Raw genomic sequence first — 15,852 nt, forward strand, 5'->3', positions numbered from 1 at the left:
TTTAATTCACCGCCCCATTTCCACTCGGACCGCACCGTCCTCGGCCTCTTGCATTGTTCCACGGAAGCTCACCGTAAACTCGAGGAACAGCACCTCATCTTCCGATTAGGCACTTTACAGCCTTCCGGACTCAGTATCGAGTTCAACAATTTCAGATCATAACCTCGGCCCCTATTACATTTTTACTTATATTTTTATCCACACCTTTGTTTTGGCCTTTCCCCCCCCCCTTTCTTTTTTTTCTCTCTCCCACATGGCAGCTGTCTCCCATTCTGCCAGCGCTTTTCACACCTAATCTAGAGCCGTCTTTTGTCTCCACTAGTCCTATCACCATCTCGTCTCATGTTGCATACCTCTTAATGTCTCTTCTCTTTTGTTCTCTCCCAGCCTGGCCTCTTAATCTATTTCATTTCCTGTGCCTCTTTAGTCTTGACAAAGGGTTCACCCGAAACATTGACTCTATTTTCTCTCCACGGATGTTGCCTGGCCTGCTGAGTTTTTCCAGCATTTTCTGTTGTTATTTTTAGAGGCTGGTTCCTCTGTGTGTGCTATTTTAGAGGCTGGTTCCTCTGTGTGTGCTATTTTAATAGTTGTTAATCTGTTGATTTGAAATAGGTTAACGGATGGTTAAAATAGCACATGAAAGAATCACGCTAACCAAAGGACTACCAGGAGGAAATTTAAAGATGTGATGAAGATGTTGAAATAGATGAATTTGAGATTAAGACAGGAACGGTAACATAGGGGGTATGTTTACTGGACTAGTAATCCAGAGGACCTAGACTAATAGTCCAGGGACTAAGAGTTCAAATCCCACCATGGCAGCTTGGGAATTTAATTTTGGTTAATTAAATAAATCTGGAATTTTAAAAAAGCCAGTATCAGTGATGGTGACCACGAAACTACCAGATTGTTGTAAAACCCCATCTGCTTCACCAATGTCCTTTAGGGAAGGAAATCTGCCGTCCTTACCCGGTCTGGCCTATATGTGACTCCAGACCCACAGCAAATGTGGTGACTCTGAAGTGGCTGCTGGCAAGCCACTCAAGGGCAATTAAGGATGGGCAATGAATGCAGACCTTGCCAGTGATGCCCATATCGAATGAATAAAAAATTAAAAAAAAGTCAAGGAATGAGAGTGAGACAAGAAACAAGAAAGTGCAGCACCTGCCAGACTTCACCATGTTTGGCATTAGTCCAACTGAGCAGGCGTGTCAAATCTCATTCATGTCAGGTGAGAAATGTCCTTGTTGGTTACTGTTGCCTGACTGTGTCTCAAATCATTTGAACTGGGCTGAAGAGCGTTCACTTCTATTTCTCACTAATTCTATCCACTGCCCTGACGTTATTAGATTAAGAAATAGTTTTCGAAGTTCCTTTCTGATATTCTCTGCTCGTAAAATGCCAACACAAATATTCCCAGGAGGAAAGAACTAGATTTCTTTTTCGACTACACGGAGGCAAAGAAAGTAATTTTTTTGATGACTTATTCTAACTCGGCCAAGTTCTCCTGCGCAGCTGCAACACCCTCCGCCTCAGCATGGCACCGTGTAACTTGACTCCACCTGTGAGCTCATCAGAGACAGCAGTGGCGAAACCCAACATTCAGGGCCCGATGAGTGGCCTGGAAGAGTTAAGTTACATTTGTGGCCTGGTGAGATCAGCAAGGGGGCGTTTTCACATTTCAGACTGGAGTCCACGAGTGCTTGAACTTCATTCAGTTCCCAAGAACGCAACAGGTTTCCCCTTCAGAAGAGTAAAGTGGATCTCTGTGCGACTGTGTGTGCAGAAACTATCAGATATCGGAATTAGTGCAACCTTTAAGGTAAGTGTCTGTCTTGTAAGGGCCTGGAGTTGTAAATTGCCATAATGAGACAGAGGGAGTGCTGAATTACCGACTATTCTGCTGTGCACTGGATAAAGCTGCAGGCGCATTCTTCATTCAGAAAGTAAAGTCGAGTTGCTTAGAAATCAGATAGATGGTTGTTAAACAACGCTCTGTCTTCAGATTAAAACACCGAGGAGCTTGCTACTAGACGCGTAGTGGAGTCGAGATTTAGTCCTGCACTCTGTACAATTTGTAAAAACTTTGTCAGTTTACATTATATATGTGATCACAAGAAGTTCAGCGCAACCCAATACCACTATGTGTGTGTAATTACCATGGGGTACCTGCAATGTGACATTTCAGGAGCTTTTGCTAAAAATGTTGGATTAATTAACTCCCTTTCAATTGCCCTCTCTAAGTATTCGTTCTATCCTTCTCGCTCGTGTTCTCTTCTCGTACATGTGCTCTCTAGCTATCTGTAACACGCCAGTTCATTCACACTGAATGATTGCCACAATTGTCATTTATTTCAAGTCGCCAATTCCCCTTCCACTGTCTGCATAATTGCGAAATCACGAAATACGTTACCTGTTGAATCGCTGAAACCATGGCTCGTGTCCATCAGCATAGGGAACAGATGGGTGAGTATTACAGGTGTAGTCCTATCACAGGGACAGTGCTGGCCACCTAGGGTCTGTACCCGAAACCTGAACCTGCCATTTCCTTTTTCAGACGCTGGCCGACCTGCCGTGTATTTCCAGAATTTTCCCGTTCTTTCAGATTTCAAAGCATTTGCAGTCTTTGTTTCTTTTTATCCTCGTCTGCATTGCGAAAGTTCTGACAACGCAACTTTCATTTCCCGTCTTGAAAGTTAAGTCATAGCGAGGGGGGAAAAAGAGCTATTGGTTGCAATGATATGCAAAAACTAGTATTACATAAACAAAAGATAGTCAGCTAACTATCATCTGACTTCTATTTTACAAGTGGAAGGTCTTGCAGCCCGGGAGTTATGTCGCGTCTTAAATAAACTGAAAAAGTTATGCCTCGATCTCCATTATCCATTGAGACAAACTGTCCCGAATTGATCCAATACGCCAGGCGTAAGGAAACAAATGTTTCAATTAAGAACAAGTTAGATGTTTTTAAAATTCTTTCACGGGAACATTGTTTTTTTTTTGCCAGTGGTTAAGCCCTTTGACTCACAGCGAGCAAACGCTGAAAGAAATGTCTTCATTACTCGTGCCAGATGGCCAGCACAACCAGATCAGTTAATAGAAGAGGAAAAGCAAACACGATATGAGCACCGAGTTAAGTCGGGCTATGATTTTTTTTTAAGTTCCCTTTATTAATATGACCTCTCATCCACTGAGTGAGTGCATTTGTAAATCGCGAAAAAGAATCATTGCCTGGCAGGGCAAGGGAGTGGCTATTTGTGTGTACTGGGACTAAACCAGATGTCCACCAGCAGCGCTGGCAACTGAGGTTATAAACTATTAGGAAAGATTGAACAGGCTGGGTTTTTTTCTACAAAAGAGAAGGCTGAAAGGTGACTTGGCAGCGGTCTTTAAAATGGTAGACAGTGAGAAGATGTTTCCACTTGGGGCGGGGGTCAAAAATATAAGCTATCACGAATAAATCCAGGAAAGAATTCAGGAGAAACTTCTTTACCCAGAAAGTGGTTAGAATTTGGAACTCGCTGCCACTTGGAGTAGTTGAGGCGAATAGTAAAGATGCCTTTAAGGGGAAGCTGGATAAGTTAATGAGGGAGACAGAAATCTAAGGACATGTTGGGTGAGATGAATAGGGTGGAAGGAGGCTCGACTGGAGCATAGACACCGGCATAGACCAGTTGGACCGAATGGTCTGTTTCTGTGCTCTAAATTGTATGTAATTCCCTGTAACTAGCAGAATCAGGCTTAGCCACCCGGACATGCGTTGAACTATTTTTAAAAGAATGATGCATGCAGACAGTGAAAGGAGCGGAAAAAGACACAACTCCCTGGTGACAGAAAACAAATAAACTGACTCACAAAAAACCCCTAAAAGGAAACCACATTTACAAAATAAATCCAGTCTAATAAATACTAACGAGACACAGCAGAAAGTACTGAACTAAAAGGGACACTGACTGTCTCCTGAATTGCTCTTTACACCATCGCAAAACTAAAAAAAATCTTCAAAATTTTAAATCCAAAAAGTTTCAGGGCCTGACGAGATACTAGAACACAGTTTCCACATGTTTATGCTGTTAATTGTGTGTCCAATCGTTAAAAATGGGCTTGAATCAATTAGTATTTTACAGTCATTGAAGCTAAATATGGAAAGAGAATCGTTAATGTTCCAATGTGATACTTAATTATAGATTAGAAGATGCAAAACACTTCAGTATTTGAGGAGACTGGTGTCATTTAAAAAAAAAAATCGATCACATACTCGTGTTTAAAACTGCTGCGCTGTTCAAAATTGTTTTATTAAAACAAACATTTTGGTTCTGCACATGGGCACGATGCCATCACTGGTGAAAGACAAAACCCATCGTTCCCTCGTTCGCCCAGTTGCGTTTTAATAAGTGAATTCTAATAATTTCTTCTTACTACCTTTTTGTTTGCCTGCGTAACAGCTTGGATTATTCCAGCCTGTAAATAACATTTATATATACATATATTCTATCTAGTCTCAATGGGATGGCTGGATGACACTAGGATTTTAAGAGATACACTGCTGGCGAGATATATCGCCTGTCGTGCGCTGTGCTTTTGTTTTCTGGCTCATTATGTGTGAGGTCTCCTGGCATGTGGAGACAATTTAATGACAGAACAACCCTTAGTGTGCAATGGCCCGGTGATTTCTGTGTGGGTACTGTATTGAAATGCTGCCGTTCTCCTTCCCACCATTCACGATTGTTGACTTGTTTGTTCATGTGTCCGACAGACGCGACACATCCCAAAAGCAATAATGGGGTGCTGCTTTCTTTCAAACTATTTTTGGAGCCTCGCCAGATTTTCTCCTCTCTCCCTTTTTATTTGTATTTCTTTCAAAAGTTTGTACGTTGTGAGAGACCTCGTCACTTCCCTTTCACACTAAACCGCAAGCAGCGGTCAACTGTTACTCTTCCCATCGATCCCCTAATTCTCAGCAATTCATCCTGTCAGCGCGCTTATCTCAGATACTTGGCAGCGAGAGCAGATACAATTCAATCCATTTGTCTCGCAGCGAATCGGTGAGACTGGCTGTGAATTTGAGTCTGTGCTTAAAGATAGCGAAACGCATTAGGAAATTAGGAAGAGCGCTCGTCGCGTTTCTTCAGCAGGTGGTGAACATGATTAGGAGATATTCTTAGTCCCTGGCAATTGGTTCTCTGTGAGAGGTGTTTGCATTCCGCAGAAGACTTGTATTTCGTATCTTCAGCAGAAGTTGCAGTAAACACTTCCTGCAGCTACATCACTGTAACATGAGATGACAATCTGGGTGCCTTACAATAGTTAAATTGTTCAGCAACATAAATTTCACTTAATGTACAAGCCTTTTTTTTTGTTTTCCACTAATTGGACGAGTAGGTCTGATATTGTAGATTGTAAACTTTCAAAGATTTATAGTTACCATAACATTTAATACGTTAATCCTATTAATCGGCACAAACCTACATACTGTGCACACAAGCACATCAGAACCTTTATAGCAGTTGAATAGCCGGCAGACTGTATGAGATATGTACAACATTCATACGGCTGCTGTCGTCTATCTCAGATGTTCGAAATTCCTCCATCGCCAACACAGCTTGTCCTGCTCTCCAATATCAGCACCTTTGCTATTATGGGCACACAGCTTACCGAGTCTATAGCATTGCATATGTCAGAGTTGAACAGGAGACATAAATGAATCATATCATAACAGATGGAAATTAATTAATCAGCTTATACCTGGTATATAATACAGGTTGAACCAAATGCATCATGAATGGGATTGGTTTCATATAAAGATCTGAATGGCATTCATGTAACAATCCAAAGTAGCTGCCATATCAACTCATTAATGACCTGAATGCATTAAATCTGATTAACAAGAGGTCTTGTTCATTTCAAAGCTTTAGCATGTGCAGTTTGAAAAATGAGATTTATCCACTCCTGTCGTTAATGATTGTAGAACATTAAGTTCATACAGTAGATGTATTGCTTCATATTTCTGTTCATTCAGCTTCTTTGCTGTGATTCAACAAGATCCAGTGAGTTAGGATCCAAACAATAAGGCCCTAAAATGCCATGGGGGCTTTTATTGGCATTTTGCCCATAACTTTGTTGGGAGACCAGCAGGAGATCAAGTTACATTGGGTCTATGCCATTTCAGTGAGTTTCTGGGTTGCCACAAGGGTTAGAACTCTGATCCGTCCCTTACAGGGCAAGTGATGGGTCGGGAGCTGAGGCGGGGCCTCCCTAAGCCAAGAGTTCCCACTCGTGGCCCTGGATGAAGACCCAGTATATTGGTACTTTGTGGTACACAGAGTGAGATGAGGCATACCAAGGGCATATGTGGACCCCACCAACAGAATCCCCACCTGGCCATTGGCCTGAACCCCCCTAAAGAAGGGAAAAAACAACATTTTAATTGTCTGCATCTGCCCCCTTGCGCAGGGGTTAACCCGAGCAGTGCTGGGGTTGGGGGAGGGAGGCTTGAGTAACCCCAAAGGCAGGTAGCCGGTAGAATTTCCACTTCTATGATGCAGGTGGGTGTCAAAGAAGCACACCAAGGTCCAGTCCCATACAATTGAAGTGCCCTACCACTAGCCCTGTAATCTTGTGTGGGGGTGGCACTGGAAGCCTCTGATAGTCATGATCTGTCTCAACCATCCCTTACTGCCTGTAAAATTTCAGAACTATGTCCACGCTCAGGAACATTAAGGGATAGAGTAGCGCATGTTTTGACTTCAATGGCGAGGAAAATCCGGCCGGGAGCATTACGAGTGACTGAATTGCTGTTGCCCATTTTGTGCCCATTCCAAAATTGAATCTCCGCCCTACCCCCCTCTTCCTGGGTGTACTGGGTTGCTTAGGTACAGCTAATAGATGGATTGCACGCCTGGAAGGGACACCACCCAATTTTCCATTCAGTTATTTAAGTGGACAGGTTCCCTGATTAGCGCACGCTCCTCCCTGCCCGATTTTCCTATATTCTGTGCCCACACAGTCCAAGACACCCAAACGCAGGAGCAGGGAAAATCTGCCCTGAAATTCGGCTGATGTGTTAATGAGAATTTCACCAGAATATACAACTTCTGTGTTTTTAAACTTTTTTTTTCCTGAATTTTTTACTCGGAGGTATGGGAATTTAGACACAGAATTTTGTGCTTCTTTCAATCAGGTGCTGCATGGTTAGTTCTGCACGAACAATGTTTCTCAACCTCAGTCTTGGTAGAGCACCTTTTATAGTATCAATATAAACTTTTTCGGTTATCCCTGTTAACTATCCTGAGTGCTGATTTAGTGTCAATTGGTGCCAAATTAGGCCAATGGCCCCTAACAACTGGACTGAAATTGGTCCAGGCAGCGGGCGGTCGAGGGGGTCGTTCAGCCAGATTGCCTGCCTCTCTTCCGCGGCCATGTTCTCGCCCGGGTGGCCCTGGAGATGGAGCACGTGGTGTCCGCCGGCACGCTTGAGTACTTCCGTGACCGGTGGGTGCTGCGGGGACTGGAGTGCAGAATCGATTTGGACAACCAAATTTTAATTTGATTTGTTAAGGTTTATTTAAAGTTTTATTAGTTACAGTTTATTTGTTTATTTTGCTTGGTCCAATCAAAAGAGGAACAACTGGACTGAGACTGACTAAATTAATTTCATGTGAGTTGCTTACAGCAGGCAGACATAGGGAACTTTCATCCCATCAATTTACGAAGAAAGGCCAAAGTTTATCATACTGCACCACCCAATCACTGCAATTTCACATTTCTTTTCCATTCCATGATGTTAATGCCAGGAAATTTTCCAACTTTCATCACCCAGTGTCAACATAAAGCACTCCATGATCTGGTATAAAAAGAAAGATGTGCATTTGTATAGCGCCTTTCACGACCACCGGATGTCTCAAAGCGCTTTACAGCCAATGAAGTACTTTTTTGAAGTGTTGTAATGTTGGAAACGCAGCAGCCAATTTGCACACAGCAAGCTCCCACAAACAGCAATGTGATAATGACCAGATAATCTGTTTTTGTTATGTTGGTTGAGGGATAAATATTGGTCAGGACACTGGGGATAACTCCCCTACTCTTCTTTGAAATAGTGCCACGGGATCTTTTACATCCACCTGAGAAAGCAGATGGGGCCTCGGTTTAATGTCTCATCCGAAAGACAGCACCTCCGACAGTGCAACACTCCCTCAGTACTGCACTGGATTTATAGCCTAGATTTTTGGGCTAAAGTCTCTGGAGTGAGATTTGAACCCACAACCTTCTGACCCTCAGGCGCTGGTGCTACCAACTGAGCCACTGTATAGTATGTGTCACATGCAGCGTACGGTTCCTTCTACATTGTGCATTAGCCTTAGTCTCAGTAAAACACCCCATTACTCAATCGGTGTGTATTTTTCTGCTTCCCACACACCAGCCAGCCCTGTGGCTTCTATGAGTGAGATTGCCAATTTATTGCTATTGGCAACCTTACAGTCAACAGAGAGAGGAGGTTTTCATCTCATCGACCTGCAGTGGATTGAACCCAGGTCCCAGAGATGAAAGGATTTTAAGGTAGTGTGTTACCACTACCACCCAATTTCTAGAATGCACTACTTCTGAAATGTACTTGGTCGCATAATAGTCTTGCACTATGTTTTAAACACGTCACAATATTTGAATAATAATTAGATGTGTATTCAGTCATAAAATGGCTAACAATCTGTACTAGATTTTGCTAGCAGCCTTTTTCAGAGGTAACATTATAATCATGATATATGTGCTCAAATTTGACAAGCATGTACATACTAATCTTTTTATTTCATTAAGCTCTTCAATTGAAAATAATTGATCCTTATAAATGCTCCATGTAATTAAACAAAGAAAAGAAAGTGTAAACATTGCACTAAATAAATATTTTTTTCAAGGGTAAAGGTAGTTCAAAATATTGGTCAACTAAAGCTTAGCAAGTCCCACTGACAACAATTAAGTTTCTTATTAGTGCTTCCCACAGTCTTCAGTTAACTCAGCTGTAGTTATCCAACAGGAAGAAATTAGCTTTATTGTGTAATTAGTTTGGGAGAATGAGTAGACAAGCAACAGGGTGCTTCACGGGAAGCAAACAAAAACTGTTCTGAAACTGCTTCTGCTGCAACTCAACATTACTCACGACTTGAATGAACCTCATTACTTTTCAACACTCCCATGTAACAGATAGAAAAAAATATAGCCCCCATGATTAAACTAGCACCTCTCGAACACTCCTGGACAGTGTACAAGAAAAGCTAGTCACCTGACGGCCAATTCTTCCCTCACCACTAGCCTCCAATTGCTTTCTCTTCATCGCAGTCTTTCATGTCTTCGCCTGTTTTATCGATACTTCTATAGTCATTGCTGCTCTGAACATTCTTCTTTCATTCCTCCTGAACCACTTACACCCCTCCAGTCCTCCCTGCATCCTCACTGTTATGCAATCAAGACTCATTGCATAGTCTACTGCACCTGTTCATTCTTTCCCCGGATCTTAACATAAGAACATAAGAATTAGGAGCAAGAGTAGGCCATACGGCCCTTCGAGCCTGCTCCGCCATTTAATAAGATCATGGCTGATCATCTACATCAATTCCACCTTTCCGCACTATTCCCATATCCCTTGATTCCCTTAGTATCCAAAAATCTATCAATTTCTGTTTTGAATATATTCAATGACTGAGCATCCACAGCTCTCTAGGGCAGAGAATTCCAAAGATTCACAACCCTTTGAGTGAAGAAATTTCTCCTCATCTCAGTCCTAAATGGCCAACCCCTTATCCTGTGACCCCTAGTTCTAGAATTCCCCAGCCAGGGGATAATGTAGGAGGAATTTTAACTTGGATAGAGTTAAAACCAAGTTGGATGGAGGGAAACAGGGTGGATCTTTTACATCCACCTGAGAGGAGAGACGGAGCCTCAGTTTATCATCTTATCCAAAAGGCAGCACCTCTGACATTGCAGCACTCCCTTAGTTCTGCACTGGAGAGTCAGTATAGATTTTGTGCTCAAGTCTCTGGAGTGGGACTTGAACCAACAACCTCCGAGGCAAGAATGCTACCATTGAACCACGGCTGACGGAGGGTGGATTTGTCGCTGGGGGAGGAATTCTTCCAACTCCGATCCAGACAACCCTGCCAGCAAATGCCCTAACAGTCCTAGGTAGATAAGCAGCAGGAAACTTGCCAGTGTTCTGTGTTCTGGATATCTGTGCAGTTTTAGGCAATTGCATTCCAGCAGTACCCCTGGGCACACCTGATGGTGGTGGGCGTCCTTAACCCTTGGCTTTTGCCAATGGAAGTCCAAGTGCTCTAGGCTTGGCTAAGTGAGGAAGAGAGTCTGTGCTCTCTTCTCAAGTAAAGTTTCTGTTTGCTCAATAGAGAAGCTCATGGCACAGCAAAAGAATTCCTCTATAAAATATGGAAATCAGCTACTCCGACTGCGCTAACCGTGCTTAAACAATCCCAAACCCACAGTTCAAATGGGTCAGAATTTCAACCTGATCCATTAAAGAGCAAAGGATCCAATCATTCACTGTTCACCAAACAATCCAGGACTCGGCTCACTCATTGAATACATAGTGCTCTCAAACAAATGACAATAACAGTATTAGTAAATTATATTCTTCCTCCCTTCTGATTTATGCCAATGACCAGCTCAGTATGGTAGTGTCAAATGAAATGCGTTCTTTCTCAGTTTTTGCTGATGGGTTTTCACATGTATCAGACACTAGGCTGACCAGAAAATAAATTCAAACAGTAAAATGCAATCTTGTCAAACTAACAGTGCATTAATATAAGATTCATTATTGTTGACCTTGGCTCCCGGTTCCCCAATGTCCCAAATTGTTTAAATCCCTTCATGGCCTCCACCCCTCCCTATCTCTGTATTCTTCTCCAGCCCTACAAACCTCCAAGAATGTTGTGCTCATGTGCATCCTCCACTCCTTTTGCCACATGATTGACAGCAGTGCCTTTAGCCATCTAGGTCCCACACCCTGGAATTCCATCCCTGGATCGCTTTGCTTCTCAACCTTTCTCTCTTTGTTTAAGACCCTTGTTAAAACCCACCCCTTTGACCAAGCTTTTAGTCACCCCTTCTAATATCTCCTCCTGTGGCACGGCATCCATTTTTTTGATTACGTTTGTGAAGTGCCTTGGGATGTTTTTCTACATTAAAGGCACTATATAAATGGAAGTTATTATTATGTGATCAATTGGTTCAGATATTGATTTCCACATTATGTTCCCTCACAGGCCTTGAAACTACTGTGAGAAAATTAGCTCACAAATGCTCAACAACAAGTTCCATTTCCAAAGCAGCTTCATCACAACAAAAACATCCTGAGTTGCTTCACAGAGGGGAGAACAGACACCGAGCAGTTGTAGATTTAGGGTAAGTGACTGAAAGCATGGTCAAAGACAGAGGTTTTTGAGAATGTGTTTGAAGGAGGAGAAAGGGGTCGCAAGGCAGGGGGATTTAGAGAGAGAGAGTTCCAAAGAGTAGGATCTAGATGTCTGAAGGTTCTGTCACTGAAGATGGAATGGAGGGACCAGGGGATGCAATGGAGTTAGTCGGTAGAATGGAGGGTGCAGACTGTCACCTGGGGCTGGAGAAGATTGGGGACATAGGGTGGGGCAAGGCGAGGGAAGGATTTGTAAATGGGGACAAGGATTTTGAATTCAGTGTGCTGGAGGACAGTGAACCAGCGAAGGTTGGTGAGGACAGGGGTAATAGAGAAGCGGGACTTAGTACCTGATATGTTTTTAGGTTGTGGGTGGAAGAGTTAGAACATAAGAAATAGGAGCAGGAGTAGGCTATTTATCCCTTCGAGCCTGCTCCGCCATTCAATAAGATCATGGCTGATCTTCGATCTCATCTCCACTTTCCTGCACTATCCCCATATCCCTTGATTCCCTTAATATCCAAAAATCTATCGTTCTCTATCTTGAATATACTCAACAACTGAGCCTCCACAGCCCTTTGGGGTAGAGAATTCCAAAGATTCACCACACTCTGAGTGAAGAAATGTCTCCTCATCGCAGTCCTAAATGTCCGACCCCTTATTCTGAGTCTGTGACTCCTGGTTCTAGACTCCCCAGCCAGGGGAAACATCTTCCCTGTATCTACCCTGTCAAGCCCTGTAAGAATTTTGTAAGTTTCAATGAGATCATCTTTCATTCTTCTAAACTCTAGAGAATATAGGCCTAGTCTACTCAACCTCTCCTCATAGGGCAATCTTCCCATCCCAGGAATCAGTCTGCTGAACCTTTGTTGCACTCCCTCTATGGCAAGTATATCCTTCATTTGGTAAAGAGACCAGAACTGTACACAATACTACAGGTGTGGTCTCACCAGGGCCCTATATAATTGCAGTAAGACATCTCGGGGGAAAAATTGGGTGAGTAGCGCCTAAAGAGGCAGTCAGTGGCTGTAGCGCCACTGGCTGCGCCTCCTGCGACATTCAGCAGGGGCGCTAATGGTGGCGTTAGCCATTTGCGCTGCGCCGCCACCGATGACATCATTGGTGTGCGCAGCGCCCCGTTCGCGATATTTGGTAGCGAACGCCACAGTTGCGCCGCTCGCTACCCGCGCCCGGTTCACGGGGCCTTACTGTGCCGGCAGCAGCGCAAGTTAAGGTGGAGGTGCGGGGCGGCCGCCGAAAAAGGCGGCCGCCTGCCTGCACCTCCGTCCCCGGCCTCCTGACCACCCCCCCCCCCCCCTGGCGGCATTGCTGGCTGTTTCCCGAGAACCCGGCACTTCTCCTTGGTGCCGGGCTCGTTTGCCGGCACTCGCGAGCGGAGATCGTGCTGTTGCAGGCCCCTCCCCCTTAACAATGGGAGGAAGGCCTGCAGTACCGCAGCGTGCCATGCCGCAGCGTGTGGCGCTGCGGCACGTTGCGCTGCGATATTCAGTTTCAGCGCCCTAAGAGGGATGCGGAGCACCTCGAGCCTCGCCCCGTCTCCCTCAAGGGGCAATGGAACTGAATATCTGACGATCGCTAAAGCCTCGAACGCTGTGCTAAATCCTGCGCTCAGGCGACTTTTGCGCCACTTTGGCACCCCAACCCAATTTCTAGGCCCTTTACTCTTATACTCAAATCCTCTTGTAATAAAGGCCAACATAGCATTTGTTTTCCTAATTGCTTGCTGTACCTGCATGTTAACATTTGTCATGTTCTTGCCCACTCATTTAGCCTATCTATATACCTGTCCATAGATGAGTTGAACTCTGTGCAGGTTGGAGCTTGCTCAGGTATGTCCTGTCTACAAAAAGCAGAAAAAATCCAATCTAGGCAATCACCGCCCCATCAGCCTACTCTCAATTATCAGAAAGGTGATTGAAGGTGTAAGCAGCACTTACTCACCAATAACCTGCTCACCGATGCTCAGTTTGGGTTCTGCCAGGACCACTCCGCTCCAGACCTCATTAGAGCCTTGGTCCAAACATGGACAAAAGAGCTGAAATCCAGAGGTGATGAGTGTGACTGCCCTTGACATCAAGGCAGTATTTGACCGAGTGTGGTATTAAGGAGCCCTAGTAAAATTGAAGTCACTGGGAATCGGGGGAAAATTCTTCACTGGCTGGAGTCATACCTAGCACAAAGGAAGATGGTTGTGGTTGTTGAAGGTCAATCATCTCAGCCCCAGGACATCGCTGTAGAAGTTCTTCAGGGCAGGGGCCTAGGCCCAACCATCTTCAGCTGCTTCATCAATGATCTTCCCTCCATCAGAAGTGGGGATGTTCATTGATGATTGCACAGTGTTTGGTTCCTTTCGCAGCTCCTCAGATAATGAGTCCATGCCCGCATGCAGCAAGACCTGGACAATATTAAGGCTTGTGCTAATGTGTGGCGTGAATATTACTTGCCGCATAAGTGCCAGACAATGACCATCTCCAACAAGCGAGAGTCTAAACACCTCCCCCTAACATTCAACGGAGTTATTATTGTTGAATCTCACACCATCAACATCTTGGGGGTCATCATTGACTGGAAATATAACTGCACCAGCCACGCACATACTGTGGCTATGAGCAGGTCAAAGGCTGGGAATTCTGTGGTGAGTGACTCACCTCCTGACAACCCAAAGCCTTTCCACCATCTACAAGGCACAAGCCAGGACTGTGATGGAATACTCTCCACTTGCCTGAATATGTGCAGCTCCAACAACACTCAAGAAGTGCAACACCATTCAGGACAAAGCTTGATTGGCACCCTATCCACCACCTTAAACATTCACTCCCTCAACCACTGGTACACCATGTCTGCAGTGTGTACCATCTACAAGATGCACTGCAGCAGCTCGCCAAGGATTCTTCGACAGCACCTGCCAAACCCGTGACCTCTTCCACTTAGAAGGACAAGGACAGCAGGCGCATGGGAATGCCACCATCTCCAAGTTCCCCTCCAAGTCACTCAATATCATGACTTGGAAATATATCGCTGTTCGTTCATCGTCGCTGGGTCAAAATCCTGGAACTCCCTCCCTAACAGCACTGTGGGATTACCTTCACCAAATGGACTGCAGCGGTTCAAGAAGGCGGCTCACCAGCACCTTCTCGAGGACAGTTAGGGATGGGCAATAAATGCTAACTTTGCCAGCATTGCCCACATCCTGTGAATGAATAATAAAAAAGCTTCGGAGGCCGGTAAGGAAAGAATTGGAGGAGTTGACTCTGGAGGTGATGAAGATTGGGCTGAGGGTTTTAGTGGTGTTGGAGGTGAGCTTATGTCAGGGCACAGGCAGGTGATGCAGATGTAGAAACAGATATTCTTGGTGATAGATTAAGAAATGGGGCTTGAAGCTCAACTGAAAATAAAATAAGAACACCAAGGTTGTGTTGAGTGAGCAACCAGGGAGAGATTTTAATAGGAGCTTCACCTGTGTTAAGTCAGATGAAGTAGCTATATGTTTCCTAAGTAATATCAAGAATTGTATTGCTTTATGTCGAGGCTTCTCTTTCATTATGTTGTTGAATATCAATTTTCCTTCATTTCTGATTGCTTGTTTTTAAAATCTCTCCCTGGTTGCTCACTCAACACAACCTTTATTCCTGCCAATGCATTTACATACAACTCCTCTGTCTGCTATTTTACTGCATTCATTAACCGTTTCTAAATAACTGTGTTAGTTCCTTCACTAAAATGGTGAACAAAGGAACTGTGCGCTAATTTTCATGGCATAATTTAAAGAACATAAGAGTTTTGCGGGAGGGGTTTTCACTCCTGGCTGCAATCTACAAGAGACTTGCATCTGTCATTTTTACAGTTTAGTCATCTAGCTCTTAAGTCTTTGCAGCCCCAGACAACGGCATGGTCAAGTGATCAGTAGATATTAACATTCCAAAATTCAATGGGAATAAATAAACTGATGCCATTATGTGTGAAACGTTGGTGTGAATCTGCAGCACAAGTGTAAATGGTGTACAAGGTGCTATTCTGAAAGAGTGGCAACAGCTGTTCGCACTGCAAAGCAAATCTACTTGTGAAAAATATCAAGCATGTTAATTGATATGACAATAATTTTGCCTTTGTTTTTGTGCAGGGAACCTGAATAATCAGGTTACAATTAGTCTCTAACGTAGACGATCTATTGTAATGCAGCCCTCATTGTACACATGAGATAGTCACGATAGCAGTTTCACTGAAGTGCAGTAGTGCACAAACAGTGGTGTATTAAGTCAGGTGAAGTAGCTGTATCTTTCATAAGTAATATCAAGAATGGTATTGCTTTATGTCGAGGCTTCTTTCATTATGTTGTTGAATATCAATTTTCCTTCATTTCTGATTGCTTGTTTTTATCAAGCCATAGGAACAGCAGCTTTTCTTAAAGTACT

The 15,852-nt window shown here is 43.9% G+C and overlaps 1 protein-coding gene across 2 annotated transcripts in view; it reads left to right on the forward strand.

Annotated features, from left to right (window-relative positions):
* Window positions 1-1,383: 1,383 nt before the first annotated feature.
* The window catches only part of LOC147109130 (leucine-rich repeat transmembrane protein FLRT2-like), a 59,986-nt gene continuing 45,517 nt past the window's right edge, over window positions 1,384-15,852 (forward strand). The window contains exons 1-2 of one of the 2 annotated variants that reach the window (XR_015080178.1): window positions 1,384-1,825; window positions 11,271-11,409. The gene's annotated coding sequence lies outside the window, so the exon portion shown is untranslated. The remainder of the gene's footprint in view (window positions 1,826-11,270; window positions 11,410-15,852) is intronic. The other variant, XM_086002750.1, reaches the window with a different exon arrangement.

Source organism: Somniosus microcephalus, chromosome 12 (assembly GCF_052327205.1).
Source record: "Somniosus microcephalus isolate GS21.2 chromosome 12, FLI_Smic_1.0, whole genome shotgun sequence".
NCBI classification, from domain to species: Eukaryota; Metazoa; Chordata; class Chondrichthyes; order Squaliformes; family Somniosidae; genus Somniosus; species Somniosus microcephalus.